Below are 27,159 nucleotides of genomic sequence, written 5' to 3' on the forward strand. Positions count from 1 at the left end.
GTTTGAATAGGTCACTGTGGGCAACTGCTGTTGATATTCACCAAATTATTTGTTAAGGGTTGGTAGCTTACTCTAATCCCACACAGCTTCGTGCTTCAGCGCATTCGTGCTCCCGTCTCGGTGCTCCTGGGTGCTTCTGATAAAGGCAAAAGAGCCGCTGCAGGACTGTTATTGTGGGAGGGAGTGAGGGAGGGAGAAATCTGTCACCAGCAACCCAGGGTGTGTCCTTCCTCACCAAGTGTGGTGTTTTTTTTTTTTTTTCATTTTAAAAATTACAAATAAAGAGCAAACAGAAGGGTCTGGATGACAGAACATATAGCCTGGTCAGTAAACGTGCCTAAATCCTTCTGCACTCACTCAAACACAATGTGAGTCTGCCCTGCCTGTAGCTACGGTGCCTGGCCGTTTTTCTGAAGCTGAAAGATTTTGCTTTTAGTCTGAACGCCTCTGGTGTGAAGCCTGCTGTTGCTACAGGCAGTGCTCATACAACTGGAGAGCATGAGGTTCATGGGGCAGCAGTGACCCTCTTCTCAGCAGACAAGCAGAGGAAGTCAGTGAACAAAAACTGCCTCCTTCCCCCACTCCCAGTGGCACAGAAAAGCCCCAAGCCTGGAATAAAGAAAATAATGAACTCCATGCCTTGAGCTTTTGTGCAGTGTTGCCCAATCCACAACCTAAGAGGCTGGGAGATGGGAAGCATCGAACTTCGGACCTGTCTGGTTGCTCATATGCATGTAGGGTTCACATATCTGGGCTTCCATAGGGGCCCTGAGCTATTGTTTGTTTTAAATGAAAGCCAGCAGCTCTTTCCACCCTCCCTTCCCCAGCAGGCGACTGGTGCTGGGAGATGGAGTTGTGTCATGGCCATTTTCAGAGGCTGGTGGGAGAAAAGGGATTACAGACATCACTGGGATGATTCTGGCCTTTCTCTACTTCCACTCTAGCCAGTGAACCCTGCTGCCCTGGTTAAATACCTCAAAATAGCTGGGCCAGTCCTGGGCTTGGAGGAATTAGCATGGAATCAAGACTTAAGGAAGCTGGACTGAGTCTGGGAATCAGCAATGTGTCAAGAAACACAGATATTACTGAAGTATTATATGAAATGAACCTTAGTGGAAAAAACTGAAACATTAGTGAAGCATGTAGAGGTGGACACAATGCGATGGTTGTTAGGTTTTAAGTAGCTGGAAACTGTTCATTCCAACTCTGCTTCTGTGCACTGATAGTCCTAATGTGCTTGGGTTTGGGATCTGATACTGCTGGATTTTTCTTTCTTTATAAGTGTTAAGTACTTAAACATTCATTATATATGTGTCCTCCTGGCTTGTGGAGTGCTGTGGAGGAAGATCTTTCTGTACTCTAAATTTTGCAGTAATGATACCACTTACTGCCTACAGGTATTTACTGTAGCCCTAGTGACATAAGTGATCTTGCCCAAGAGACAGTTAATCTGAAATGAAACATCCTGTTTCAAACAGGAAAGTAGTGCTGCCTTACCTGTTTCACCTTTCAGTTTAAAAAATACTGTGGGGGTTGAAGCACATGTTTTCACAGTGCTCATGTGGCTGCCTTTATCATAGAATCATAGAATCATAGAATAACCCGGTTGGAAGAGACCCACTGGATCATCGAGTCCAACCATTCCTATCAAAGGAACAACATGTACATGTACACACGTAGACACATATATGTGTCTGTGAGAAAGATAAAATTAATAATTTTTCTTCAACTGAAGGTTTTAAATCTTCAGTGGAGAATACTCCATTAATATCAACATACTTCATAATATCTGTTTTAAGAGACAGAAACATTTTTAATCCCCAGTCTTGCTTCACATGAGTAGATACAGATCTACCTGCCGACTAGAGCATTGGTACCTTGAATTATAATGGCATATTTTTGGGTGTCAATAGGTGTTTTTTTTCTGGTTTCTTGTCTGGAATTCTTTATCTTTGCTGTCTTATCTGTCTGTTGCCTTCTGGAAACAATTTTCCCTTTATGCCACTTCATAAACTTCTGCATACACTAGACTGAAGGTTCTGGGCCATTTCTCACATTTTGTAATGAATTTTATGATTGAATTCTTTTACAGATAGCACCTCATACATGCAAAGCAGTGCCTAAGATCCTGGTGGATTTTTTACTGATTGTATGTATAAAGCTCTAAGAACTTGTGGTGTATTCTGAAAAGCTACGTTGCTGCTGAAACTTGCATATTTATGTTTTTTGAAGCATTGAATGAACAGTCTGAAAAAGGGTAAGAATAAGAGAAGAATAAGCCGGTTATCATAAAAAATAAGTAAATTTAGAAAGAACCAAGTCTGTTTGCATAGTTAAATTTTATTTGGAATAACCACAACAATTTGGAATAAGTACCAGATCTGTTGGCAAATAACTGTATATTACTAGAAGAACTCTGTCACTGGCATTAATTTAATTAATGTCTCAGGCTTTAGATGAGTAGCCATAACACTAATATTATTAACCTCCCCTTATATAAATGGAAGGGTCAGTATGGTTGTGTGGGTTAAAATTTTCATCACTGGGCAACCCATATGAATTGCAAATTTGGCTTTTGTTAACCCTTCTTAAAAGACAGCTCTGTAATGCACTGTTTATCAGGAGTGGTTAAACATGAGGTAGAAAGGTAGGGACCTTCTTCCTATGAAAGCAGATCCTCGGCTCTCCAGGTGAGCTCCAGAAGGGAGCCTGAGTTCGCAAGGGAAATGCAGCCTGGCTGCAGGAAAGGCTGCTGAGGGGAAAGTTATTCTGTAGAAGGTATTTAGGGCATTAAAGGAGTGGAAGCAACCCATAATGCCAAGCAGTTGAATCAAAATAAAAAAGGAGTATTAGCAGGGAAAGCATCATTATGGGGAGATAGACTGCCACCCTTAGCAGTATGAGTGGCTTGTTGAAGCCACTAAACAGGGAATTCCCAGGCGAACAAGCCATGCCTGGTGTCATTCAGAAGGAGAATCATGGCCTTGTTTGCATGGTTAGGGGTGGAGGAACTTCTGGTCATTGCAGCTGCAGTGTTCTCAGATTCTGCCAACTTTCAGTAGTGGAGCAGGAACACCCCACACCCCCACAACCTCCCTTCAGATCTAAAGGACCTCCCCACTGCACTGAAGGACCACAGAAGGGGAAAATGGCAATGTGACACCACTTTTAAAAAGGATTTGGGAAACATAAGTGGGGCTTTTGTCAAGAGAAATCTTGTCTGAGGGAAATCCACTGCTGTTCGTCTGAAGCACCAACATGCATGAGGATTAGGGAGATTTGGTCAGTACAGTGTGCTCAGATTTTCCAAAAGCTTTTGATAAGCTCCTTCATTGAAAGATCCTAATGAAACAAAACTGCAGCAGGATGAAAGGGAAGATCCCCCTGGAACTGATCTGAGGGGTAGGAATAGGCAATCAGATATTTCAGTGGGAAACAGCAAATGAAATCCCACAGGGATCTGGACTAACATCTGTGATGTCTGGCATATTCATAAGTGGTCTGGAAAATGTGCTAAGTAGTGACGTGCTCGATGTTTCTTTAACTGCATTATTCAGGAAAGGAAAAATGAAAATATACTTTTAAAAATGCAGAGGAATATCACGATACCAATTGACATTGCAGTAAAATGGCAACCTGCATTTGGTGCCACTAAGCACAAAATAATGCACATGGGAAAAAATAAACCTGACTGTACGATGCTGAAGATGAGCTTTAAACTACCTCTTACCACTCAGGGAAGACAGCTTAGAGTGGCTGTCAGTAATTCTAAGAAATGTGGGCTGATGGCAGAGCAATCCTCAAAAAAGCAAATAGATTGTCAGAAATTGCTAGGGAAGACACAGAAAACAAAATAATCATTTTGCTGTGCATTCACCTCTTGATTGCTGCATGCTGTTCTGGTCTTCCTGTCTAAGAAAAGGTATAGCAGAGCCCAACAGGGACATAGAAACCTGACAAGTGTTTTCAGAAATACAGAACACCTTCTGAATTAAGATTGATTAAATAGACTCTTTAGATGGGAACAAAGAAACAGAAAGTCATGTGATACCGGTGTTTAAAATCATGAGTGGCATGGAGAAAATAAGTAGCAAATGATTATTTGCAGTTGTCCCAGAACAAGAACAAGGGACATCAGGTGGAATTACTGGGTAGTAGCTTAAGCAAACAACAGCAAAGCGCTCGGTCCTTGTGGTATGTGATTAAACTGGAACCACAGTGTCGGCTGGGTGTCAAGAGGTTAGACAGGCTCAAAACCGATCAGATGAATTAATGAGAAAAAAATTCTGTCAGGGACCATTAGGCAGCAAAATGACACTCCTGCCTGAGGAACTGTCTGTGTGACAGGCTGCTGGTTGTGGGAGGGGAGAGTGAAGAGAATGTTACCCCTTTTTAAAAATTGTTTCCCTTGGTATCTGCTGCCGGCTCCTCTCAGAGGTGAAGTACTGGACTAAATAGATCTTTGATCTGATCTGATATAATTCTTCTCCATAATGGTTTTATGAGGAATCAGTCTGGGGAAAAGGCACATAAAATACCACAGGATCCCTAGGCTTGATTTCTACTTAAGGAATTTAGACCTAGCCTGGATGTCCACTTGGAGTCTCAGGAGAGAAAATACCCAAAAGGTCACACTGATCCAACCACCTAAGGAAGACAGAGCCCTGAGGACTACTGTAATAAGGCAAAGAGACACCCATGCTTTTGGCTATTGAATTCCGTTCCTTGTGGGAAGTAAAATGAATACCAGTGCTGCACCTTGCACGTAATCCCATGGTGGATCCTAGTGGGATGAAGAGAGTCACTTGGGTAAAGTGTGTCACGTGTAATATATGGCTTTCCTCATCTTGTAATTCAATGTTTTCTAGTTCTCAGAGGAGTTACTGTTCCACCTTTTGTACTGTACACTGTATTGCTCTAACTTCTTTCTGGACTTGTGTTTAACACGAACATGCAGGAAGAAGCCAATATATTGTCGTTGGGTAGAAAATGTCACTTGAAAATAGCGACAAAATTACTCTGTAGCTGAAAGTGCAACAACCACCAGAACTGTATTTTGGTATGAGAATAAAGTCAAGCTGGAGGGAGTTAAATTGAATGTCTGTTTCTTCAGGGAGGGTAAATTTAATCAGGTACTCAAAATCAAATTAAGGTGGAAATCAGTTTGGAAAAATACAAGAATTACAATCCGGCTAATGACCTGAGGTAATACTGGCAAGAAATTCGCTTTTACATTGTAACATGAAAAATTGTTTTTCTAGGAAGGAGCTGTTTGCCGCTTTTGTTTGCTCAGAGTAGTTCAGAGCTTGGTGTTTCCTTGAGAGAACAATTACAACATGTTGCCTTTGCATGGTTTACTTCTCCTTCATGAGAGTGATACCAACAGTTATTATACTGTGATCGAAGCTGTCAGTGTTTCTATCGTAGTGTTATTTTCTAACTTGGCTGTTAAACTGGAAATGTTTTCCCAGCCCATCCTGAGGCAGCCTCTGGGGCTAGTGGCCCGTGACTGATCCAGAAGTGTCATATCTTCTGCAGAAACACAGACTGTCCTCCGTCATGGGTCCTTGGGAGAAACATCTCTACATCTGGGAATAGAAAATGAATCTCACATTTGGCTGCAACCTTACTGCAGAGGGATTTGGATTTTAATGTACACGTTATTCTGCTTAACATATGTGAGTAGAGGGGCTTTATTCAGTGTGGTTGGAAGGGTCAGGTTCTTCCCCTGCCAATTTCCTTCCTGTACAAAGAGAGGACTTTGAAGTAACTGTGGCTTAAAGCTACTCGCTGCTGCTGTCATCCTTGAAGGTGTTCCCTTCTGGCATAAATTTGTCTCTCTTATTAATGGAGATTTTGGAGATGGTGGCCAGAAGATGCAGCCATGATTCAATAGGAAGGGGAAAAGCATTGCTCTGATACTATCTGGAATTGCATTTAACCAGCACAGTGCCTTGATATTCTGTGACCTTTACCCATCAGGAGTTATTAGCTAATTGAATTCAGAAGGTAACTCCCTAACTGTTTTAAAACTAAATTAACTTGCTTCAAGAGACCAACTTATGTTTGTATTTCCACAGAGATAATGAGTTTAGGCTTCAACGGAAACCTTGCCAGATAATGAGGAAAAAATAAATCAATGACCTCACTCTTATCTGGTCTTAACAGGCAGGCTTTCCTTTGCTGAAAGTGACCCTGAAATGGTCTGGATTGGTTTACACAGATACAGAGCTCTGTGTCCTGCTAAGCAGAGCTGTCCTGGGGAACACTTTGCTCTGCGAGGAGATCTAATCTGAACATCAGCAAAGGTGCAAGTATTTGAAATGCAGCTTTTCTTAGAATCAAAATGAATGCTTCTGAGAAATGCAAATGAGCATTAAGATAAAGAGTTAAGGAGGAAATAAGCTTCAATAGTAATTAGAGGAGAAAAAACCCCATTTTCACGCTTCTGCCTGGGACTAAACAATCTCCATAGGCGTGTACTTCTGTGATTCTCCATAGACATAAGCTTCCCTGGTTATTTAATTATCTGGAATTGTTAAATAAGAAATGCTTTTCAGATGTTAAATGGAGATGGCTGCCTGGTGAGAACTGGTATAGCTGTGTTGGTGGAGATCTTTCCCTTGGTGCCTTTATTAACGGAAGAAGTAGACAGCTCAGCAATATGCTTCTCCAGTGGTGTGTACCTCTTTACTCTATATGGGTCTCTCAAATGAAGTCTTAAATCTTCAGGTAATAAATGTGATTAAGAACAGACTACATGAGGCAATCTATTCACGTACATAAAGGTAAGAGGCAGGGTTTTTAAACTACTGGTAAAAAATCCATAAAACCCATTCTTAAAGTCCAAATAAGAAGATTGAAATTTTATAGTAGCAATAGCAGTAGTACTTGAAGCAACCATTTTGGTCCAATAAGAAATGTGACATTTTAGGGAGAAATGGCATCTTTTACTAAATCAGTTGGTGTAGGTTTTATAGTAGCACTGCTTCTTTTAATGTTGAACTTTATAGGAAAAGGTGCCCCGAGGCAAAACTCATACTTTTCTGCTAAAAGACAGGTAAATACTTATATCCCACCCAGAGAAAGACTTTTTCAGTGCCATCAGGTGACTGACTAATAAAATTGGAACTGCTTCAAGAAGGGACATCCGTGTCCATGTGTAGCCAGTTTGCAGACATTATAAAATTGGGAACAGTGGTTGAAACACCAGATGGTTGTGCTGCCATTTAGAGGAACCTCAACAGGCTGGAGAAATGAGCTGACAGGAACCTCCTGAAATTCAGCAACGCGAAAGGCCAAGTCCTTCCCCTGGGGAGTAATAACCTCAGGCACTAGTTCATGCTGGCTGGAAAGAAAGTCTGCAGTAAAGGACCTAGGGGTCCTTGTGGACACCACGTTGAAAGTGAGCCAACAAAGTGCCCATGTGGCAAAGAAGGCCAGTGGTGTCATGGGCTGCATTATATAAAGTAGTGCTAACAATTTGAGGAAGATGATCCTTCTTCTCTGCTCAGCACTGGTGAGACCACACCTGAAGTGCTTAGTCCAGCTCTTGGGCTCCTCAGTTCAGCAGAAACATGGATATACTGGAGAAGATGATTGAGGAGATGGAGCGTCTGACATATGAGGAGAGGCTGAGAGAGCTGGGTATGCTCAGCCTTGAGAAGACAAGGCTCAAGGTGGATCTCATCAATGTGTCTAAAAACCTGATGTGGACATAAACAAAATGGAGCCAAACTCTTCTCTTTGATGCCCAGTGACTAGATGAGAGGCACAAACTGGAACACAGGAGATTCCATTTAAGCATAAGAATGATGTTTATTTTTGTTATTTTTTTACTGTGAGAGTGATCCAACAATGGTACAAGCTTCCCAGAGAGATTGTAGAGTCTCCACCACTGGAGATACTCAAAACCTGACTGGACACAGGCCTGAGCAACTGTTTATTGCTGACACTGCTCTGAGCACAGGGTTGAAGTGGATGATCTGCCTTCCAACCTCAACCAATCTATGATTTTGTGAACCTAGAATACATTTTTAATCAGGGGTTAGGACCTTCTTGTGGAAACAGAGCCCAGGTGTCTTGTAGATGACTCTTAAGAGGGTTCTCTTCATTGAATCAAACTGGGCTCCTGGACATCGTTATCTTTTTGGCCTTTACCTGAAAAAAAGCAAAGTTCCGTGCAGCTTTCAGACACCTTTCTTCCTGGGGACTGGCCATAATTTCAGTTTTATCAACCTGCTACCCATGCAAACCATGAAAAACTGGCCTTTGGCCATAAGTGACTTGCACTCAGAGTGATCTTCATTTGTGACACAGTTTTGTGAATACTAATGCCAAATTTCCGCATCTTTTAAGATCATAGAATCATGGAATTATTTAGGTTGGAAAAGACCTTTAAGATCACTGAGTCCAACTGTAAACCTAAAATTGCCAAGTCCACCACTAAACCATGTCCTTAAGCACCACATCTACCTGCCTTTTAAATGCATCCAGGGATGGTGACTCGACCACTTCCCTCAGTAGCCTGTTCCAGTGCTTTACAACCCTTTCACTGACAAATTTTTCCAAATATCCAGTCTAAACTTTCCCTGGTGCAACATGAAGCCATTTCCTCTTGTCCTGTCACTTGTTACTTGAGAAAAGAGACCGACACCCTGAAAGGAAGTTGTGGAGAGCAATAAGGTCTCCCCGAGCATCATTTTCTCCAAATTAAACAACCTCAGTTCCCTCAACCACTCCTCATAAGACTTGTACTCCAGATGTCACAAGGGAGGTACCTAACCTTTTCCGGCATCAGTGCTTGTTAGGGAAATTTAATTTTTGGCCAATGTAAAATCTAATGACTGTCTCTTGGTCGTGCATCACCTGATTGTCACTGTCCACTTGAAGCAAGGGGAAGAACTGTGAAGTAATGTGTCCTATGTCCTGGTCCTAAAGCAAGATGGTGGCTTCCCACTGGAGTGCTTGTATGATCACCCTTTGTCCTGGGCATACTCACTTCTCTTGTGTTCCCAACCCCTGTGGGCTGATTTATCCTCAAGTGGTCCTGTAGTGCAACCTGCAAATGGCAGAAGCAGTGAGACACATGAACAAACAAAGGCTGAGGTTTGTAAATCCTGGTAGGAGCCCGGGTCTGAGGTAGTCGCTATCTGCTCTTCACTGTGTAGGCTTGCTCAAGGACTGAACTTCAAGCACCACAGGAGCCTTAAAGCTGAAAACACAGGTGCCTGTAGACAGGCGTGTAGCACGAGACAGTGAGATTGTGAGCGAGACACTGAGACACTCACTATCTGTTTTCTGAGGCTCCTAGTATTGAACTGAAGTGCCTACATGGGTCAGTAGACATCTGGTTCCCATCTAATCCCATCACAGATAACTTCTATGGGGTTTTTTTGGAGGTCGTTTTTGGTTTTGTTGTTGTTTCCCCCCAGAGGAAATACCTGTGTACTGTTCTGTAAGTGCAGAAATGCCTGAGCCAGTGATTGTCACATTTTTCACAGACAGGGTTCTGCTACAGTAGCGTGAGCACCACGTTTCACCTCACCTTGCTCAGGTGAGGGTCCTGCACTTGGGGCACAACAACCCTATGCAGTGCTACAGACTAGGAGAAGTCTGTCTAGAAAGCTGCCTGGAGGAGAGAGACCTGGGGGTGTTGGTTGACAACCGACTGAACATGAGCCAGCAGTGTGCCCAGGTGGCCAAGAAGGCCAATGGCATCTTGGCTTGTATCAGAAACGGCGTGACCAGCAGGTCCAGGGAGGTTATTCTCCCTCTGTACTCGGCACTGGTGAGACCGCTCCTCAAATCCTGTGTTCATTTCTGGGCCCCTCACCACAAGAAGGATGTTGAGGCTCTGGAGAGAGTCCAGAGAAGAGCAACAAAGCTGGTGAAGGGGCTGGAGAACAGGCCTTGTGAGGAACGACTGAGAGAGCTGGGGTTGTTTAGCCTGGAGAAGAGGAGGCTGAGGGGAGACCTCATTGCTCTCTACAACTACCTGAAAGGAGGTTGTAGAGAGGAGGGTGCTGGCCTCTTCTCCCAAGTGACAGTGGACAGGACAAGAGGGAATGGCCTCAAGCTCCACCAGGGGAGATTTAGGCTGGACATTAGGAAAAAATTTTTCACAGAAAGGGTCATTGGGCACTGGCAGAGGCTGCCCATGGAGGTGGTTGAGTCACCTTCCCTGGAGGTGTTTAAGGCACGGGTGGACGAGCTGCTGAGGGATATGGTTTAGTGTTTGATAGGAATGGTTGGACTCGATGATCCAGTGGGTCTCTTCCAACCTGGTTATTCTATGATTCTATGATAGGTGCAGTGCTGTATTGGTGTGGCTGCGTTTGTTTTTCAGAGCTGACAGGTGGTGTGCTGGCTTGGACGTGCTGACTCAGCAGTTCTGGCACCATGTTCTGGGGCGCTAGCGGTGTGGCCAAAAGGATAAATGAACCTATTAGGAAGGCAGTTGTATCTAGGCATAAAATCAATTCATTCTAGCAACATCATGGGATAAAGTAAAATGAACAGAACACTCCCATAAAATAAATCCCATATGGAAATTAAAAGCATCATGCTAAGACAAAAGCTGAAAATATTCTATATAATGAATTTTATTTTCTGAGTATTTGCAGTGGAAATTTTTCTTTTGAAATGGACACATTTTTAAAATTCTTGTGATTAAAGAAATTAAATTTAAATATCATCTGCCCTGCTTAAAGTATTTTTATCTTTTTCTGTTTTGTTTCTGTAGAAATTAAGATTAAAAGAAATGTAAGATTAAAACAGTAGATTTTTTTGAAAGCTGCTTTTGGTTATTATCTCCAAGTGGTTGCCATAGCTCCTAAGAGAAAACTTTAAGACCTTTACATATTCAAGAGTGCTGTAGGAGTGTGAGAACTGAGTCTTGAACTTTAGGGGAATTGTAGGAGATTTTTCTGCCAAGAAAATTGAAGGCCTGAGTCCCTGCATCTGGTGGAGATCCAGCCACAGCTCACACAGAATGCAACATGCTAACATATACTAAAAAAAAACCAATCAAACCCATATTAATGGTGAAGAAGTTCATAAGAAATTGGCTGCTATTTGTTTCTAAATTTAACTAAATAGATAATTTCATTGAAGATTCAGAGCTGATCTGTTCAGCTGGATAACATCCGCCCACAGAAACAGAATGTTTATCTAATATGTGGTCCACAACTCCAATATTAAAACTTAGTTTTAAGGTCTTTTGTGATAACCAGACACTTCTCCCCTCCCCTCCCCTCTTCCTGCATGAAGCTTGTGTGGACACACAGAAGTGCACACTGAGGCCCCAAACACAAACATATCTCATTTCAGGTCCTAAAAACTAAAAAAGATTGAATAATCCCAAATGGTAAGACCGAATGTCAAAACATATGGAAAAAGAATGTCTGGATTCCTGTGGCTTTGGGCTTTGTGTCTGGGTCCTCTGCAGCCTGCCAGCGTGTGAGTGCTCAGTGTAGCTTTCCCGTACTTGAGATATTCATAGCCACTTGCTTCCCTCTCTTGTGTGCAATCTGGTATCTAAAGAGGTGGGAGTTTATTCAACAGCCTTTCCTTCCCACGCAGCATTAATGAGGTCTTTCTCCTCCACCCACACCCTATTTTCCGGAAAAGTATAGGAACTTAATGACTTTAAGACTTCTTCTTGCCTGTCTTATTAGATCAAAATTGGCCAGCAGGCTTGCAAAAGGTTAAGGAAGAGATGCCCAAACAAAAGACAAACAGGCACAGATGCAGACACCAAAAGCCATGTTTTCTTAAGAAATGTTAGCATTTTAGCTTTGAAATGTGAACCAAAGCCAACTGAAGGAATGTCTGGAAAGAAAGAGTACTTTTGTGCTCATGTGGTTCTTCAGACGTGGGGACCTTCAGGACAGGTCAGTGGCTGAAGGTGTCTGGCTGCTGGTGTCAAGGTCTCTTCTCCCATCCTCGATCAGTCTGGGCAAGTCTGAATATCACCCTGCACCCAATGACCAGCTGATCCATGGCAGGTCTTTGTGGGTTTCCTCTCACATTTGCAGTCTTTGTTAACTCTCCTTTGCTCTGCATTTCCTGGCAGTCTTGAGTTTAATGTCTGTCAGGGTATCCGCTCCAAGCTGAAGGAAGACATCATTAACATGTGTCAATGCGGAAAAAAATGTTTTTTAAATTTAGTCCTTTACTAAAACATTCAGAGTTTTTCTTCCCTTAGCGCCTTGCTTGCAATGATCCTTCTTTCCACCCCTTTTAGTTTCTATGTATCAAAAGCCTGAATAGATGAAAACACTTGTGAAGGAGCTAGTACCCAAATAGCTAGGTGAAAAAGACTTCCATAATTGCTGCTGGCATCAAACTTCTTCCCTTGGAGGCTTGAAACTGGGCCATCCTTTATTCTTCCTCTTCCAGTTATAGAATTTCCAAGTGCAGGTGTTCTGTGATGGGAATAACTCACCACTTGCAATCACGTGCCAGAGTTATAATCACCTACTGCTTGTCTAGATGGATTCTGTGTATTCTTTTAGCCACAGCATTGTCTTATCAGTAGTGCCTGATGAGTCTTTCAAAGTGCCTTCAACACTGCCCCCTAAAATACCGTCGAACCTTGGCTCCCTCTTGTTCTTGCCCCACAACCTTGCCCAGCTGCTGGGACTAGCAGAAGGAAAAAGTCCTGTGTGGCTCCCAGCAAACCACTGGCCAAAGTGGCAGCCCCAAAGTCAGAGCAGTCTTGTGTCCCAGCAGGGATTCTCCTTTCCTATAACTTAAAATAACAGTAGCTTGAAATTTTATCAGAGGGTATAGAGGGATGTGCATTCTGGAAGCAGCTGTGCTCACACAGGTTATTACTGTGGTGTGGGAAGCCACAAAGCTTGGGCTCCAAGGTTTCATTTTGCTTAAAAATAAGTGAAATGAAATGAAATGAAATGAAATAATAGTGTTAAAAATATTTTCCCTAGACTTTTTCCTTTTATGGGGGAAATTAAAAAGTATATTTTAAATTCTAAACAAGAAATTATGTTTCCTTTCAGAATTACCTGAAGATGTGATTATGGACCTGTTTGATTCCAAAGTCAAGCTTTCTTGTCTGGTAATTCCTACCAGCTCCTTGTGCTATGTAAAGCAGAGACTGTCAGCTTGAAGGCAGCAGGTTATTACAGATGCTGTAATATTTAACTTCCAGCAATGCTGCTGAAAGAAAAGCAGAGATAGTCTTACAGGTTGTTAGACTTTAAATGGCTTAGTGTATCATCAAAATGGCATCACAGCAGCTACCTACGACTTACTAAAGATGGAAAACAGCAATTTAATGTGGAGTCATTAGTCATAATTATGTTCAAATTCTACTTCAGTAATGTTGTCCATATTTGCAATACTGTAAACGTGAAAATGAATTTGGCTGAAAGAGTGCCAGTGTGATGCAGCATATAATTTTGTTTTTGTTTATGCTGTACTCCATGTAATTACTGTAATTATGCATATTAGGTTGTTCTGTGTAATGGCACCAGAAGGTAGATAATTTTGTCAATAACTGGCTGTAGCAGCTTATATAGATTTTGCACCATCCACAGAAGTGCTCTGAAGATCATTTAATATAGCTGATTTGCCTGTAATAGGTCAGGAATTATTATTATTGCTGCTGTTTCCAGAAAGTCTATCTGGAAAAGATGTCTTCCAGAAAAAAATCAGGTGTGGTTGAAAAGATCAGAACTCCGTGTCTGAGAAAACAGAGAGAAGAAAAAAAAGGCACATATTTTTGAAGAGGGTAAAAATCTGTAATTATCCGATAGGGCTGTTGTCAGTATAATATGACAAGGAGCTGCAGCAGCTTTGAAATCCTTACAGGTGTATTTCAGTTAAGATTATACTTCGCTCAAGAAATAACAAATATGCTCAGTGCCATTTGCTTCTTTTTCAACAGAACAAGTTTAGATCAAGATACTTTAATAAACTGACACGAAAACTTAATTTTAAAAGGAGCCTACGCAAAAGTACATTTGTAATAGAGAAAACAAATGGGGGAGGGAATGCAGGTGGGAAAGCTGTAGTCAAACAGCGGGAGGCAGGCAGGGGGTGAGATGCTACCTGGGTAAACCCAGAGGTTCAAGAGAAAGGTATTTAGGAGATGGTTCCTTGAAACATTCAGGATAAACACTTAAAAGTTGTCTTTTCCAATGAATTAGGTAATTGTTAGCAGTGGCATTGCTTTTTTTGGAGCTCTCAGCCATTTTCTGAAAGTATTTTGTGCACAGCAGTGAGGGTCGTGGTGCCAGGGCCAGCCCTCCTGCAGCTCTGGCTCCATGAGGCCACCCAGTTGCAATGGGTGAGCCTTAGCACCAAAAAAACTGATGTGGTGGGTCCTGGGGAGCAAGCCCTGCTCCTCTGTTTGAGGTGAGAATTTCTCTGTGGTGATCTGCAGATGCTGTGAACTGCAAGATCCTGGTGCATGGGTCCATTCTTGCAGCGACTTGCTGGCAATAGCCATTTTCACAGCTGCGTTGGTATCCCCTCAGCATGATGGAAATTGCATGAGGCCTTTTTTCTGCTGTAAGGAACATGGGTGGATGGGTAGTGACTTGTCAGAAAAGTTTGGAAACTATTCAATGAAAGCAAATGGGGAGTTTCCTGGTGAGGTGAGCTGGGCACAGGGTATAAAGCTGTTGTGATTTGCTTCTGGATGTTATGCTCTGCGTACTCGTCAAATTAGGACTCAGATCTGCGGGAAGGGATGCTTGAGTGACACTGCTGGTTAGATGCATTAAAAATGCCCTCAGCCCTGGTGAAGCAGGAATGCTGCTGCTAGATAAGAGCAGTTTCTCTGAGACTGTCTGCTCCTGCTTTATGTCTCCTTGGGTTGAATGGATTCACTCTGAAGTACAAGCCACGTGAAAAATTTCAATGTCATTTTTAGCTCTGCTTCAACAGGCATAGTTTGGCAGGGCTTATTTAAGTTACACAGACTGCGTGGCACACACTGTTATTTATCATGTACTGATCTGGCAATAATAACCCGTGCTTTCCTGAGATGTAACGCCTGTGACTCCCTTCTAGTTTAGTAAAACTGACCTGCCTCTTGCAATTCATTCAAAATGCAGCAGCACACCTTATTGTGGATTGGAGTGAGCACATTCATCCTGCTCTGCTTTCTTTCTTAGCCCAAATCATACTAGTTATATATAACTCCAAAAGGGGCTAACATTGGTTATATACAAGATCCTCTCCTTGATCTCTCTTTGATGGGACTCTGCACTCACATGCTGTGTGGTATTCTGGATTTTGCCATCATGCTAGAAGTCAGAAAGTAATTATAATTTTGCTAGGGCGCCTCTGGCAAAAGGTCGTTTATTCCCCTCTGATATTTCATTAAAATAATTTCCACTCTTAAAAGCAGCCACAGATAAACATATTTTTCCCTGAGTGATTTGAAATGATGATTGTTGCTTTGTTGACTGATGTGTTTTTCAGTCAACCCACTCCTATTATGTTGACTTTGTAGAATATTTAAGTTAATAAAATTTTGTTTTGTCTTTGTTGGTTACCTCGAATGTATTTGTGCTCTTCAGATAAAATTGTTATTGGTTCGGTTAGTATCTAAAAGAAAAGGTTACAGAAGCTGCACAGCATTGTTTATCAGCACATAGTCCCAGGAAAGAAAGCTGTCATAATTGAAAACTCAAGGCAAAGTCTCTCCTTAATAAGCAAGGTCAAAAAGTGCAGTCAAATGACAGAACATGGTTAAGAAAAGATAAAATTAATCTGAAAATTCAGAAATTAATCAGGTGTTGAGATTTAGCTGTGGACTAGTCAGCTAAGGAAAGTAGCTGGACAGTGACTGTGAAAATGCTAAAGAACAGGATTTGAGCTTTACAACTTAATAACTTGTCTATCAATTTCCAGTCTAATTAGAAATTGTAATAAGAAGTCAATGTGCTTTTTGAATTTTTTTTGCTTTTAAACAACATTGACATCTAACAGATTGGTAGTTCAAACCCAAGTTTCAAAGTTATGCTCCCACAAGCAAAGAAGCCAGCCCCTGTGTAGGTCTGTCCCTTCCTAATGGGTTACCTGCGCTTGCCTTTACAGGATTTAAGCATGTGTTTACTACAAGTTGGAGTACAGTCCAGTTTCTTTTGTAGTTTGCAAATGTAGGGTTTTGATTTAGTGTTCAGTGGGCAGAAGTTTTTCATGCACGCTTTTTCCAGGATGAGTGACACCTGTGGTTGTGTACTGGGATAGAAGCTGTAGTTCTCTATGGCCTTCTGGGGTCACTGTTGTGGCCAGGGCCATTGGTGTTCAAAGGTGCCTGAGGTCTGAACATCTTATTTCCCCAGTAAATTTCTAGCTGAAGAGTCTCTGCACTGTTTTTTTTTCTGATGAGACGTTACTGGCTGCTGCTCTGCTATTAATGCTCTTGTTCTGAGAGCATCTTGGCTCCAGTTTTTAACCTGCACTTTTGTTCCTGAGATAATTTTTAACATTCATACAGAAGTGTATAGCAAAATGGAGGCCACACAGATAGAAGCATAGACTTACCCTGTGCTGCGCTTCCCTGGGTGGTATTGGTAGCTCTCAAAATGCTTCCTACAAGGATGAGCAATCCAAGAGTACTCGAAGAGTTTAGACATACAGCTTCACTCTGGTTTTCAGGGCATCTCAAATGAAAGTCTGTCTTGCTTTGACGCCTGAGACTTTAGTGGTACTGCTTGCCTAAACTTAATTCTCCAGCATAAAATCAATGGGATATTAAAACTTGTGTAGCAGAAAGTCTAAATGTCATTCATTTTCTTGCAGGGACATGACTATTGACTAGTTAAAAATTGTGAGATATTTGCAGTCCTTGGAATATGAAAAAAAAAGAAGGAAAAAAGGGATCTGAATAGCAAATTATAGCCAGTACTCCTGTCTAATGTAAGAAAGACATACTATGTGAGACCAGGAATGACCTAAACAGGTATCTTGACTTTTGTCCAGAAGCAGATACTTGAGCGAGAGAGAAAGATTAGACCAAGTACACATCAATACTTCTCTGAATACTCTCCCAAGTGCCAGGGATTTGTGGCTTAGGGTCTTTCTCACTGCAAGTCTGCCTAAGCCTGTAGGCAGATTTGGTATCCTCAAGCCAAAAGTCTCTCTGGACCTGCTGCAGATAGAGCCCTAAACTGCGAGGAGCACATGAGAGTCTTGTGTGTTGAGGGCTAACCCAGAGACCTCTCCTGCCTGTGGAGGGAAGTTCTCCAGCTATGTGAGAAATGTTGATCTTAGCTTAACTGGAGGAGCCATTGGAGCTGCAAGGCAGAGAAGGCCCTATGTTGTACCACAGAGGAGCAATTGTTCTGGTCACCACTCCCAGAGTGAAATGCATGGTCTGCAGCGACACTGGCCTGACCCAAATCAACGATGTCACCACGGGTGGAAATCCTTACAGCATCTATTCCAGCTTGCAGTGGGCCTTCTGTCCTTGTTTCAAGCACAGTTGTTTATTACTGAAACTTTACCAATTGTTGTAGAATCACCTGTACAAACAAATCAATCGTAATTTTTAAGCCTGAGTAGTTTTTTCATGTAAATAATGCTAAATGATCACAGCAAAGTTGTCCTTTCTGTAAAAAGTACAGGGCAGACTTGCCCAAGTTTTTAAACAATGTTGTGACTCTCAAACAAAATTAGAATTTTTTAGGTACAAGCCCAATAGAGATCAATAAGTACAGACCTGATTATTGGCAGTGCTTAAATTGATTGACTTGATTTAGTTCAAATAAATAATAATATTTGAAATAACAGCTGAGTAGATCATAGACAAATGAGTTTCTTCGTTAAATTTGCCAGCATGTTCCCAAAGAAGGACATTTTATTTTTTGATAGAAAAGCAGTTGGGTCTGGTTTTGAATGAGTCAGTTAATTTTTTGCTTACTACATCTTTGCTTGGTGTAATCAGTTGAAAATTGGGCCAAGTACCATGAATTCTTTTGTTATCCCTCTTATGGTTTATAGCTCTGACTTAATGAAGAAAATCAATATCCCCACAATATCAATATGTGAAAAACATTGGCCTTAAAACCCAGTGTGCTCCCAAAAAAGATTTACAGGGAGAAGTTTAGACAATTTTTCAGGAAGAGCACTAGGTCTCCTCCATGTGTTCTTTTTGCTAATGTGTTTTCATTTTCTTGTATGTTGTGTATATGTGTAGCAAGAATGTATGTCTTAATTATTTTCTTCATCTTACTTCTTTTGTCTTCAGCTATTACATCCTGTCCTGGGTGACATCTAACTGATTTAAAGTATAGGACCAATGGCTGAATTTTGCTACTTCTTTGTAGTTGTAGTGGTAGATCCCAAAAGCTAATAAGTTACTACTTTTTTCCTTTACCTTCAATTGGTTGCTTACATTTTGCAATGTTTATTAAAACTCAAGTTAATTTTGGACTAGCAGAGATGTCTAGAGAGATGTAGTAGAATGCAGCCATACGTACGTGACTATGTCAAGCACCTTTTGAAACAGTTCAGTTACCACATAGTTATACTTCATTAAAATATTTAATATTGTAATAAAATATTTTCAGATGCTTTAGTGCTGTGAGCCTTCACATGATTTGAAAGCTTTCCCTATGTTTTCTTGTAAAGAGCTGGTGCAGCTATAGGTAGAGCTCTGCCATGGATACCATGGCTACACTCTCAATACCTCTACACATAAAGAGCCAGTTGTCAGTAGCAGTTGTTCACGCCACTTGTCTAATTCCACTGCAATGACACCATCCTTTGGGAGATTTATTAAACTGTTTACCACCAGAAGAGGCAGCACTATTCTAGTTGTGAGTCACTGATAATAACTTTATATTATTGTATTTATATGGAATATAAACACACACATATGGTGCTGGCCTCTTCTCCCAAGTGACAGGGGACAGGACAGGAGGGAATGGCCTCAAGCTCCACCAGGGGAGGATTAGGCTGAACATTAGGAAAAAATATTTCACAGAAATGGTCATTGGTCACTGGAACAGGCTGCCCAGGGAGGTGGTTGAGTCACCTTCCCTGGAGGTGTTTAAGGCACGGGTAGACGAGGCACTGAGGGGCATGGTTTAGTGGTTGATAGGAACGGTTGGACTCAACGATCCGGTGGGTCTCTTCCAACCTGGTGATTCTATGATTCTGTGATTCTATATATATATACAAGCACATATGTTTAAAAATTGCCGTATGCAGTTATACACAAGGGATAATTCTCTATGTCTATGCACGCAGTTACAAACAGGATTTCCTCCCTTCCGTTTAAAGAGCGTCTGGGTTACAGACTGGATGTTCTTTCAGAACGGGCACTGAAGGAACAGCCCGATGTGCAAAAGAGAAGGCATGTAACTCTGCTTGTACTGAGACACACAGGGCATTTTGAGTGAATAGGCCTTTGGAGACATAAATCTTGTTCCACAATTTGTTAATTTTTTGCCATTTTTAAGATAAATCATTATGGTCCCTTCCTACCTTCTGCCAGACAAAAGTGGAAATTATATTTATTAACAATATACGAAAGTACATACAGTATAGGGATATTTTACTTTCTTGACTCTTTTTTTTTCTGTAGATGGTTACATTTGAAGTTGGAAATGACAACATGTACTGATGGAAATGATTTACCAGTTCCCTAAGAGATTATGTTGAGAAGAAAACAACAAATCCTACAAGGAGGAAAAGCAAGAAGGAAATACATGCAAATAGACTCATGAGTGAATACAGACAATACATGTTATTCTCTGTCTTGCAAGAATTCTTATTAGAAAGATTCAAGCAACATGGAAATAAAAGTACTTCTGAATACCATAAATAAGCTCCCTCTTTTGAGGCCCCAGTGAAAAGAGATTAAGTCCAATGTAAGAGTATTAAATTATCATTGAAATAAATTCATAAAATAACATCACTTACATAGCAGAAAACAAAAGGTGGTGTGGGGGGTCTGCAGATATACTGAGGTCCATTCAGTCATGTACGGTGGAGATAACATCAACTTGAGCTCCTGTTTTTAAAGCAGCACTGATGGTCAGATAAAGGAACAGAGAAAGCAATAAAAAATCTAGACATTTTTAACAGATGTTAACAACATTTACTTGATTTTTGTTTCTTATTTAATTTTTGAATTCCTAGAATAGATATGTGGGATGGTCTGCCACTATCAGGGCAAGGTCAGAAAGCCCAACCGCCAGTGCCATTCATGCTTGTGATGATCCTGATCTTTCTGACTGCTTCTCGAGGCACACGATCGTTTATTGATTTTGGTTTTCTTTGCTATGTGCCTGGAGTTCAGTGCAGTTTGACAGAGTCGTTTGTGGTTTGTGGTGACTGGAAGGAAGCAGTAGTCCTCCATCGTACCTGTGACTGCCGGACGCTGGAGCTGAAGTGGTCTAGATGATGTCTCTCTTTGAAGGTACCATCTCCATTTTCTTATCCTGTGTGATCTAAATTCCTTAGTGGCTTTTATGCCTACTGGCTAGAAAATTAACTTAAAGTTTGTGAACATTGCCAGAACCAGTTTTAAGAAAGAAACCCAGACCCAGGATGGAGTAAGCCAGCAGTAGGCAACAGTGTGTCTCAAATGCTGTGTGTGTCAACTCCAGCTTTGACTCTGCTAAGAGGTTGGTTACTCTTGTGGTTCTGTCCTGTTGTGGCTCAGGATGGAAGAAGAATGCCCACCCCTGGAAACCTGCTCCTTTGGTCCCTCATTGCAGCCTCTGGTGAGACTCAAATGACATGGTGTGCAGCTATGTCTGCTCCTTGCGTGTTTTGTGTCACCTATTGTGAAGAGAAGTGTGAAGTCTTGGCACGATCAGAGGCATGAGTTACGAGTGTCCCATGTGGAGTTAAATGTCCTGCTCCAAGGTATGCGTGAAATGCATGGAAATCAAAGTAAAATTTTAGCTTTCAGGCTGTGTCTTTTTCAGGCTTGAAAAGTAGGGCAACATTTTTGACTTTGATAACCTTTTTCTGTGAAGAAGACGGGATGAAATGCGCTGAAATTATGGATGAGCTGGGACTGAAGAGAGTCCTTGCTATAGCAAGAGGTGGTGCTAGCACAGGCTCCGAGCTGACAAAAGCTCACTTCTAAGAGGAACTCTGAGGACTATAGAGAGAACTAAAGTTATACACAATCATAAATATTTAACTATTATTATTGCATGCTGAGAATTGCAGCACTGTCTGCAAAGCACTGTAAAACATAGCTGTGTAAAATATATCAACAATGCAAATATGCTGTAAATATTGTAGGGAAAACAGAAGCGTAAAATTAACTCTTAAGCTTATTTGTAAGTATAGACCTCAGGATTCTCTTGTGCATTGTGGTGATGTTTCCTAATTATATCAGCAGTTCAAAATGACCAATTTTCTCCTAGCATAAAATATGTTGCGATTTAATTAAAGCAGAAAGCTAATTTAGGTGGAATTGAGAAAGGCTAAATCAATTATGAAGAATGCTATTATTAGATTTGAAAGTCTAGCAGAATCAGTCAAGTTGTATAGCACCACATTTTCTCATTTTTAATGTAAGAAGGAAGATTAGTCCACCATTGTTTCCTATGGTTCAAGGAGGGTAATTCACAAGATTTGAGGAGGTAACATTTTCAGTGATGTAATAAAATAATCACTCAGGCTTCAGTTGTATTTTGACAGAAATAGATATTTCTTTTCTTTGAAAACAGAGGTGGTTCAGCCAAAACTTATGTCTGTGGTTTTGGAAGTGCTATGCCAAATCCTTAGGAAAGTTGTTGTTTATTGTCCTTGTGCCCCGATTCTGCCCTGTGAGGAGGTTTCCCAGAAGCAACAATTTTCACATAAATGAGGGAGAGTGATGTCCTGAGGCATAACGGGACATGCAGTTGAACCAAAGAGCTTGACCTACAGCAGAGGCAATGTGAGTCACTTAAATAACTGTTACTAGTTCTTCTTTGCCAGTGTTTTTGATGAAAATATGTTATTTTTTATTTGGGATTTTGTTTTTCTGTAGCAAAAATCAGAAATAGTAACCTGGTTGTCAACTCTCTGTTTTCAATCAGTTTTTTTTATCAAGTAGCCTTAGAATTCTCCTCTGTTGCCCTCATCCTGACCTACACAAGCTGTATTTCTGGATTGATAGTTACTTTTCAAATACATCAGTATGTTAAAGCTATTGCTTGAGTATCCAGTGAAACTACTAGAGATGCATTTATTATTCCTGAATGTTATGATGTGCCAGTCTTTCCACATTGACAGAGAACATTGTGTCTTCTCTACACACATCTTTCTTCTGCTCTTTTCTGCCCACTCAGTGAATTACTTATAGAAATCTAATGAATACTCAACTGAAATAAGAACATTATCAGCTTCTCTAGGTGGGGGAAACTCCTCAGGGGATAGTTTAAGAGGCTGGAGCTGCTAACAGAAGTTGTACCAGGCTAGTTTCAAAGAAGTCCTGTGGTCAGGGAGTTGAGAACTAGGAGGGCTGGAGGGGCAGGACTGAATCTTCGCTGATCTGTGCTTTGGGTGGGTGATATTTCTGCCTGTTCATAAGAGGGATGGAGAAGTAACCATAAAGTCTGAAAAAAAAATGCTGCAAGTGGAGCCCTAGGTTATATCTTCTCAGATAATGGCCATAGCTTACTCTAGAAGACACAAGGAATAGCTTTACTGCCCAGCCTTCTTATGCTATCACCAGACATATGCAAAATCCTAAGTTGAAGTTCAAACAGTTTTCAGCACAGAAGCTGTGACTACTACCTTGCTCTCAGACCAAGAGTTGTTTATTGAAGCTGTTCAGAGTGTGGGGGTGGTAATTTCTACCTAAACATCAGTGCTTTCTCGAACTGAGTTGGAATAATCCAACCCACTGCACTTTGTACTCAACTGGACCGAAGATATGTGCAAAATCATTCACTACATCTCATATAACTTCTAGTTGAACACTAGTAATTTCATTGCTTGCAGTTGTGTAATGTAGCTGGAGTCTTTTCAAACTTCTAATATCAAGAAGTCATGGCTGACATTGCTATTTATCCCAGGTATATGAATAAAACAAACAAGTTTAGCTAAAGTGATTTCTCAGCAGAAATACATCTATGCTGTCAAGTCTAAAAATACCATATGATCTCATTTCTCCTCTCCCTTGTTTCTCTCCTTTCTCCACTCCTCGCTCCTTCCTTCCCCATATACACTTAAAAGATGATTATACTGGCAAATATTCTGAGGGTGGGGCTTACCTTAAGTGAGGTGACAATAAAACCTCACTGTCGGGAAAGAAGACTCCCCTAGATATTTCCACTAGGCAATTTAACTCAAATGTGAATATGCTTTCACCTTTTGCAGCAATTCTGTGTCTGTCTGAATGAACATTTAAATGCTAATTCTGAATGTTCTTGCTTCTGATGGATGGTCCTCGCCTATAAACACCCTTCTCTGGCTTCACCATTCAAGATTTTCTTTCTCCTGTAATACTAGCAGTTAATACCAATAGTAATACTAATACTAATATCGATACTAATATCGATACTGATACTAATCAATACTAGTAAATACTAATACTAACACTAACACAAATGCTAATACTAATAATTTCTCCTAGAAGTTTTTAAAATGCTGTCTAACGATTGCTTATATGAATTCATAAATTAATTTAAAAAAACTGTGCTTGGAAGCTGTTAGTTCTTCAATGACCATTTAATCTTCCAAGCTTAAGAGGGTATAAGTCCCAAGTTATCAGTGAAAAACTTTTCAGCAGTTGGACAAACTTTTGCAGCACTCAAACAAAAAGCCAGCCATGGTAAAGTGAAGTCTTACAATGTTTTAGAAATGAATTTTAGAAATAGTAGTGATAACAATAAGTCTTCTTACAAGAAAGAAAACCTTGCTTGTAACTTTATGCATCTTGCTGAGAAGTTGCTTTTTCAAGGTTTGCTTGAAATAAGCTCACGGTGTGCTGTTAAGGTGCTCATTTCACCTCAGCAGAGGTTTGTTTTATTTTTTTTCAAAAATTTGCTATGAACTGGCTTAATCTAAACTGAGAGAAAATGCTTTTACTTTAAATAACGCCGTCTACAGATGATTCTGCAATAGTGAGATATAGGCTATGAAGTTGATTTAACTTAATTGGTGCAGCCAGTCCTTTCGGGGCCTCATTTTAGGTAACAGTGATATGCATTTCTTTTGCACAGCACCCTCCGCTTCCATTCCCAGGAGTCATTTGCCTCATTTACTTGGCAGGAGGAGCAAGTTCTCACAGCTCCTGCTCTCCAGCCACTAATCCTTCTGTGTTTGTTTGCATCTTCGACTGCAAAACACCATCACGGTACCCAAGCCAAACAAGCTGGTTTGGCACAGCTGACAGCTTTGCCTTAGCAGCATGCAGGTGTAGGCAGGGTTATTAATCCACCTGAGAAGCAACTCTAGCGTCATGGCAGGCAGCACCCCTATGTTGTGGACCCTGCTTATACCTATTACGAGCTGCTATGGTACTTTGGTATGCGGGTAAATTGCAAAAATGTCCCATAGCAAGTAAATGTATGAACACATAATTAAATCTCAGCTGGCATTTAGACTCTTATTTAACCATAAAAAACCTTGTAGTGAGCAGTATGATTCTAGTGTCCTGAGATTCCCATTAAAATTAATTTACCAGCAGGCTCCCAATCTACACTCCAGGTGAAAACCTCTACATTTAACATTACAGTTTAAGCTGATGCTTGTTGCAAGTCACTCAGAGATGGTGGATTTTAGTCTTTCTTCAGGTTGCTTTCCCGCAGGAAAAATGATGAAGTTCTGTCCAGTGATAAATACAGGGGTTATTTTTAAGTGATTTTATAAGTCCCCACCTAGGTTATCCAAGGTTGCCTATTGGGATAGTCCTTGTTTCTGGTGGTGACAAAATGATATTACATAATTAGTTTTAAAAATTAGGGGAAAATATCTACTGTCTGCACAGAGCGGGTCCTGCTCCAGGCTCTGCCAGGCTGAGCTATGGAAGGCCCTTTCAAACTGATTGTGAAAGCATTAGTAATAAAATTTATAAGGATGAATATGAACTATTGTGACTTTTTTTTGTGGTTGGTCTATTTGCTAAGGCCAAGAGCTGTTCAGGCTGTCACTGGTTCATGATCTACCTGCCAGGTTGCTGCTCTGTGTGGGTGCCACTCAGCCACACTGGTGTAAGCCTGGATGCTGGCTTGTGTATTCAGCTTAGGACATGGTATGCACTCTTGTTTTACCTTCACTGTAGCAGATGGGGAGGCACCTTTTCCTGCTTGTGTTCTGCTGGATCCTTTCTCTCCTTGGGAATTGGGTCTGGGTTTCAGATCCTTATAGGCTGGAACGTACCTGAGGTGCACAGCTGGAGCTGAAGAACAGGTTCGTGTTACTGGTTTGCAGAAGAGATATTACTGCTCAGATTTAGTCTTCATTACTTTTACCTTTTATGCCTTTTGCTTCCTTGGACTCACTTCCTGCTGGTAGCAACTCTCCTGCTGGCCTTAGATGGTCCTGCTTTTCTGTATATGCTCAGGTTTGTCATCCTATAGCTCCTGTGCTGACATTCTGCCAGCCCATTATTACCTGCAAAACCTCGAGATGGAAGTCCACAGTAAAATATTAAAATAGCTAATAGTAAATTTCCTCCCTGAAAAGTATTTCCTCCTCTTTTGTTTTTAAATATAATGGCCATGCAGCTCCTAAGCATTCCCAGGACGAAATGAATGGCTTCAGGATTGCTCTTGTTCCAGGAGAGGATCTGGTATCCAAATCCTTATTTGAGGGCTGAGATCTAAATTGGGAATGCTGGTATCTTCAGTTCACTGATATTAATGAGCTGTTTTCAGAAAGCTCTCTAGCAGCAGTCTTTACCCAGCAACAAGATGTGTGGATATTTATTCAAGACACTCCCTTTTGGGGCTTATTCTGTCACTGCCTTTTATTGCTGTTGTTTCTCTAACTTTTTTTTTTCTGTTTCTTTACCCTGCTTGTTTCTCTTCTGTTTTCCATCTGCTTCTGTAAATTTCCCCTTCCGAGAGTGTTTCTCTGACTACTCGCACTCCTTTCTCCTGCAGGTTTCACCTCCCAGATCGTTAGTGCTGACACTATGGTGTTATAACAAAACCTGGCTTTGATAAAACTGAATGAGCAAAATTAAATGCACATTAACTTACCATTTCAGGCTGCCTGTGGACTGTAGCTACCAGCTCCAAATCCATTAGCGCTCAGCCAGCAGTAAAACCCTTTCCATCATAACCGTGAGAGTTACAAACACATATTAAAAACCATGTGGTTAAGACTCCTGATGATCTGAATGTCTCCTCCAAGACTTGTAAATATGTAAAGTTGTCACATATTTCATGCTCATAATTTGCTGTAGACATGAACTACCAGCTTTTGCTTATCTAAGTTGAAGCATAAATGAGAACTTCTATTTTTTTTTAAATTTCAAAGTGTTTGTCAAGAAAGAAGATGCAAAGAATAGGAAAACACTAAGAGAAGAATGATTTGTGCTTTATCCTTTTTTTTTAAACCTAACTTTATTTCCCCTTCCAGCTAACCTATATGGCATTTATTGGCTAATAGTCTCACTATTCACTTTTATCATCTGTGCTGTCATAGCTAAATACCTCCTCATGTCAGGGTGGTGACAGTTGTTGTATGATGTCTGCTGTGTTTTGGGGTGCCCTGGGGACTCAACTGAACAATTTCAGTACTTACTAGGAATCTGCCATTGCCTGAGGTAGAACATCAAAAGTGCATATAGAAACCAGGAGACAAACTCTAATATAAGCTCACCTGGGGGTTACACTTGACCTAATGTTTCATCCAGTTCTGCATAATGGAATTGAGAGAGAGGTGCTTGATAACACTAATTAGGAACCGGGTATTAAAAGTGATATCGCTAAGCAGCAAATACAGTTGCAACAGAGAGGATTAGAGGAACAGGCACAGTTCAGAACTGAAATATTCATCTAATTATTTCCAATTCCATTTATGCCCAATGCACACGCCGAACTGAGTGTTCAGCAGCACCTAGGGTGTCTATGACCCACTGAGCTCCCCCAATAGGAGAGCAATTGTTTTCACTCACTTGCGATATTATTTTTAGGAGATCTTAAACTCTATGGCAAAGTTGCCCATGCTGTAAACCCAGGGACAGAAGGAGGACCTTGAAGTGGTAAGCAA

The 27,159-nt window shown here is 41.0% G+C and overlaps 1 long non-coding RNA gene across 1 annotated transcript; it reads left to right on the forward strand.

Moving 5' to 3' along the window:
• The first annotated feature begins 5,538 nt into the window (after nt 1-5,538).
• Nucleotides 5,539-27,159, forward strand: LOC138716776 (uncharacterized). Its single transcript, XR_011336725.1, has 3 exons — nt 5,539-5,678; nt 25,223-25,350; nt 27,083-27,159. It is a non-coding gene; the product is annotated as an uncharacterized lncRNA (long non-coding RNA).

Source organism: Phaenicophaeus curvirostris, chromosome 1 (assembly GCF_032191515.1).
Source record: "Phaenicophaeus curvirostris isolate KB17595 chromosome 1, BPBGC_Pcur_1.0, whole genome shotgun sequence".
NCBI lineage: Eukaryota > Metazoa > Chordata > Aves > Cuculiformes > Cuculidae > Phaenicophaeus > Phaenicophaeus curvirostris.